Source organism: Lepidochelys kempii, chromosome 7 (assembly GCF_965140265.1).
Source record: "Lepidochelys kempii isolate rLepKem1 chromosome 7, rLepKem1.hap2, whole genome shotgun sequence".
NCBI lineage: Eukaryota > Metazoa > Chordata > Testudines > Cheloniidae > Lepidochelys > Lepidochelys kempii.
Window position 1 is genome coordinate 48,454,050 of NC_133262.1, and position 6,000 is coordinate 48,460,049.

The window sequence follows — 6,000 nt, forward strand, 5'->3', positions numbered from 1 at the left end:
GCCCAGCAGAGAAGCTGGCCATACCTCATGAGTGAAAGTCCACAGCTGTGTCACCGTAGCATTTCCGGATGGCTGGGATGGGAGGTCCAGGAGTCGATCAGGGAGTAGGGCTGGCGTGCGTCTGCCTGGCACAGCAGCGGGCACTAACAGGAGATATGGGGGTGTGTGCCAGCAGTGCTGCCCATGACTGGCCACATTTGCCAGGTGGCCAGGATACCCAGATGGCTCCTCAGTGGAGGGACGTTATCGCTTCTCCTCACCCACGCCCTCCCGCCCCGGCTTATTTGTTTAAACAAGGAGTTCCCAGGCTGCATGCAGACATGTAACCCTTTCACTGCTGGCCCAGTGGGGAGCATGCTGGACCCACCTGGGACCCAGGTCCAGCCCCAGCCCCATTCTGGTCGGGGACACGCCCACCGCAGGCCCTTCTGGCACTACTCAGCCTGGGCAAAGGTGTTGGGAGACCCCTGGTGGTGACAACAGGCAGCCCAGGCTGCGAGCAGGAGAGCCCAGAAGAAGCACAGCTCTTTCTGTCCAGCAGCTGCTGCGAAGAATCTGCATGATCAGTGTCTTCTCCTCGGTGCCCTGTGCTCCCTGTCCGCCTGCCCGTCTGCTCCTGCTGACTCCAGCCATAGTTGTAAGCTCTTTGTTATATGTGGTGTCCAGCGCCCGGCACCTTAGGGCCTGGTCTGGGAGGGCGTCTCGTGGGTACTCCTGCCATGCAAATAACAGCGTCCAGTCCATTTCACCCAGCGTCGGACATGCCAGGGATGCATTGGCTGGGATGTCTGCAGGGACTGGACCTGAGATCATGGGATCTCAAAGCACAAGTCTTTCCTGCTTGAGCTAAAGGGCCATGCCCATTATCTTGGGTGCAGTAGGAGACTCCCAGATTCTATAGCCACTAGAGAGGGGCAGTGACCCACATGGGTTAGTCTGGGTCCCACTGGCACAGATTATCCCCTGTAGGGGCCATGCCCTTCACAGACTCACTGGGCAGCGCTGGCCGGTCTCTGGGAGCACCTCTCTCAGAGAAGCTCCATGACCTGGGGCCCCTCAGCATCTCAGCTCCCTGCTGCTCAGTAGCAGTGTCTAGACTCGCACTGCTCAGCAGACGGCGGTTTCTGCAGCAATCCAGCCGTGCTGGCCAAGGTAGGTGTGGTAGCGAGTCCTGCCAAGGACTGGGAAGATAGGGCAGCAGCTGTCAGACAATGGCTTGGGTGGTGCAATATCTCGTGGCCTGGCATCACCCCGAGCTGAAAGCACTGACCCCAGGCCAAGAGCACAGTACCTGTGTGGCTCACAGACTGGGGTCTCTGTGGCAGCCTGTCTGTGCCCGGTCCTGAGATAGGACACCTCCGTGGAAGGTCCTGTCTTGCTCATCATTGGAGATTCCTCGCTCCAACCTCCTTGGTGCACTGGCCACCTTCTCCTGGCTTCAGCAGGCCTATCCCCCCACGTGCAGAGCCAGAGTGGCCGAAATTGACAGGATTGAGCATCTCCTCTGGGCACCATCCCAGACGCTCCCCAAGTGCCTGCCCACGTCTTGCTCCCCGCCTGCCTGCCCAGAGCCCTTCCTGAGGCCACCCCCTGGCAGGGTGCTCCAGGCTCTGGAGCTCACAGAGGCTGTGTGGGCCACTGAAATGGCCCTGCATGCTGCCTACCGGGTTCTAAGGACATAGGATCTTCCCACAGCCCTCGGTCAGTCCCAACCAAAGGGGTTCTGCCCCCTGCAGGTATCTCCAAGGGCCACTGCTCCAGCAGCTGTTCCAGGCTAATGGGCCATTTCTGCTTTGTTACCCAGGCGGGATGGAAGCGCTGATGGGACAGAACCAGACCCCCCTCCCACAGTAGCGGACGGAGTCCAGCAGCCATGAGCCCCAAGACTGAGACATGACTGTAATCCAGACCCATGCGAACCCAACGTGTTCCCTCCTGCATAGTCCAGCTCAGCCCCTGGGAACGTTCAGCAATTTGCCATGGGGGGGTCCAGACACTGCGACCTTTTGAGACCCCCTCACTAGGGGCATGGAGGGGGGAATCTCTCCTACCAAGCAGAGTGCAGGTTGGAGGGCAGAGCTAAGGGCTCCACTCTGAGTCCAGCAGATGCTGCTGCTCCTCCAGAGGTACGGGGATAACATCTGCAGGCCATCCACCTGCAGTGCTGAGTCACGCAATGCCTGGTGTGTCAGCACAGGGGCCTTGGCAATGCTGGAGCAAGGGATGGGTGAGTAACAATCACCACAGCACTCTGAATCCTGACTCCCGCCTTCCCGGGAGCTCCCAGAGGACAGAAAAGTATTCAGAGGGGGAAACTGAGGCACAGGGAGAGGAAGTGACTCATTCAGTGTCATAACGAGTCAGCAGTAACTATCTACACAACCCAAGAATCCTGCTGCCCAATCCTCTGCCTTGACTGTTAGATACCACTCCCCCCCGAGAGCTGCGAAAAGAACCAGGTGTCCTTTCCTGACTCCCAGTCACTCAACAGGGGGCAGCACAGGGTCCCTGGCACTGCCACCAGCCAGCAGGGGGCAGTGCGGAGTCCTGGCACTGCCACTAGCAAACAGGGGAAGTGCGGGGTCCTGGCACCACCACCAGCCAACAGGGGGCAGTGTGGGGTCCCTGGCACCACCACCAGAGGAGAGGGAGCAGCATGGGGTCCCTGGCACCCCCACCAGCTAACAGGGGGCAGCGCAGGGTCCCTGGCACCCCCACCAGAGAACGGGGGTCACCACGCGGCCTCCACAGGAGTTATGGCTCCTGCAATAGCTGGGCCCTGCTCCCCCCGCACATGCTCAGTGCCAGCCCAGCTCAGTTGCAATCCCCAAGCAGCGGCCCAGCCCTCTTGCAAACACCTGGCACAGCAATCGCCTGGATTCCTTCTCTGCTTAGGTCATTGGGCGGGGGGGGGGCGCTTGCCACATCCACTCCTCCTGCGCCAGCCTTTCTTCCCGCACAGATGGGTGCAGGCCGGCGGCCGGGTGCTGGGCTGCACGGGAGAAAAACAAGCTCCAAAACTAGCCAGAGGAGGAAGGAAATTTGAGCCTGGCCATGATGTTGCAGCCTCCTGGAAGAGAGCCGCCTGCTTCCTGCCTCAGGCCCCTGCTCCTGGAAGAGGGGCTCTGGTGGTGCCCCAGCTGGGTAGCAGAAGCAGGACTGAGAACTTATCCCTGCTCCAGTGTGATGCCTGGGGGATCACTCTCCCATCTTCCCTGGGAGGAGCTCAGGGCCTGGCCCATCCTGGCAGCCTGCACGAGAGGAATGGTCACCTGCATCCTCTTACAGAGGGGGAAACAGAGGCAGGGAGCAAGGAAGCGACTTGCTCAAAGTCATCAAGTGAGTCATCGGGGGAGCTAGGGATAGAATTCATGAAATCCTGACTCCCGGTGCACTAACCACTAGACCCCGCTCTGGAGCTGGGACTAGAAGCTGGGAGTCTGGACTAGTCCTGGAGTCCCACATGCACTAACCACTAGATTCCACTCCCCGCTCTGGAGCTGGAAACAGAACCCAGGAGTCCTGACTAGCCCTGCATGTGCTAGCCATTAGGCGCCACCTCCCCCTCTGGACCTGGGACTAGAACCCTGGAGTCCTGACTCCCAGCCTCCCTAGTCTAACCACCAGCCCCCACTTCTCCCCCACCCCTGGGAACAGACGCCAGGAGTCCTGATTAACAGTCCCCCCATGCTGTAGCCATGAAACAACTCTCCCTTCCCAGAGCTGAGAACAGAACTCCAAGCCCACCGTGCTCTAACCATTATATCAGGCTCCCCTCCCTGCCCAGATCCATGAAGAGAGCCCAGGAGTCCTGACTCTCAGATCAGTGCCCTCCTCCTCCTGCCACAGAGAGCAGTATATGGGCCCTAAGTTGTTCAAACTCAGAAATGGATGGATTTCCTCTCCTCCCCCCTCTCCCCCCAAAATTAAACCCATCCCCCTAAGAGGTGAATTCGAGTTAAGAGCAACATCTGGTTTGTGCCTTTAAAAAAAAAGTTGAAAGAATACTTCAGGGAATAGGAGAAAGGAACTTTCGCTCCTCGGTCATGTGAAGATACACGGCCCAACCTTAATAAATAAATAAATAAACGAATCAGCTGGAATCTACCTGAGATCAGCACTGGAACAGGCTGACTGTAAAAGCATAAGGAGAAAAGGATCCTTGACTCCTCCAGCAAAGGTTGCTTCTTGTTCAAAAGCCTCAAATTTGATTGGCTGGCAAAGAAATGCCAAAAAACCCAGTTGTCAATGGTTTCTCCATTAGGAAACGTCATTTTCTAGGACATGAGCTGGCGAAAACAGTGAGGAGAAGGTCTTCCTGTGGTTTCGTTCATTTCATTTGTATCAATGTATTTCAGTTTCCACGAAGCAGTGTTGGGGGCTCGTGCCAGCGGATTTGTCGGGATTCGGTTTTTATTTTATTAATAAGTTGGACGGAGGAGATCAATGTGTTTTTTAAGCCTTTTAAAAACTGTTCATTGATTTAAATTTTCACAGTTGCAGGAAGTTATGGGGGGTCGGACAGTGGGTGGATCAGACAATAATGATTTAAAGACAGCAGACAGGGAGATTTGCAAAGTTAAGGCACAAATTGTTGACATGACATAACAGTAAATCTCCTTCAATTAAACCCCACTAGGTTCTTAAGCAGCGTTTTTCTTACCCTGCCTATCAATCACAGCGTTTTTCTTACCCTGCACATTTCCATCATCGATGGGAAGAATTTTTGGCCGGTTTGCGAGCATCCCGGGGCTCCCCAAGCTGGGGAGACCTGCTCAGTCTGAGCCCCAGTGCAGCCTCCCCCAGGCAGGGTCGCCCACCTGGCCCATCCAGCTCCAAAGCTCACCCAGCGCCCACTGAGCCCAGAGCCGCCTCCCCCACGTGGCTGCTGGCTCGTGGCCCATCTGCAGGCTGAGCAGGCCAGGTGCTCCCCAATTTCTTGCCCCAGACCAGAATCCTCTGCTCCTTTGGTGGCCCTGGGATCTGCACTGCGGCTCCCGGGCCTTCCCCAGCAGTGTCGGGGTAGATGGCAGAGGCTGGGCAAGGCCAGGACAACGGGGAAGCTCCCAGCCTCAGGCCAGGTGGAGTGGATGCTGAAGACAACATCTGGGGGCAAGTGGGGTTTGCCGGCCAGCAGGGGAGCTGGGAAGGGCGCAGGGCTATGCCCCAGCACTTCCCACTGGTCACAACGCTTCCCAGGCCCCATTTGGCCCTGGCATGGATCTGAGACAGTTCCCCGGTGAGGGCGACAGTGCCACATTGCACAGGCATCAGTGACAACCCTGGGCCCATGGGCGTAGAATCGGGACCCCTCTCTGGGGCTTCCTCCCTCGCTGGGCACTGGGCTGTCGCAGCCCTAGACCCACTTCCCACTTTCCTTCCACTCAGCCCCCACAGTGCGCCCTGCAGGCCCCACCCCCCGGGATCTCTCCACAGGCACAACACTGCTTCAGCATGCATGAAATCCCGGCTCAAACTCCCCCTTTTCGCCCCGCATGCCTGCCCACCTGCTGCCTCTCCAGGAAGAATTCCAGCCTTGTCCCAACTTGCCCCACCCTGCTCTCCAACACGCCGCCCAGATGGCCCATTGCCTGGGTGCGCTCGGACGGCCACCACGTGGCCCTCGCAGAACCGCTCCGTTTGATGGAGGCCCTCTTCAGAGGGATGTGGTTGTATGATAACGGTACAGCAAACCTCACTCCAAAGGGTGGGAAGCCTGAAGTGTCCAAGCACAAGGAGCTCATCCAACCAAAACGCTCAGCAGGGACGTGGACAACAGCCATATCCCCTCGATCTCATTCTGATGCACCGAGTTGAAGGTGAAAATCTAGTCTGAGGTCTTGCAGGAAACAGACAGAGCCTCCCCCGGGGGTTGCTGCATCCCACCCACACCTACTAGCTGAGCTCATGCAAATCTCTTACTAGGACATTCAACCTTGAGGCAAAGACTTCAATGATGGAGAATCTATCACCCACCGCCAATGGTTGATCAACCTCACA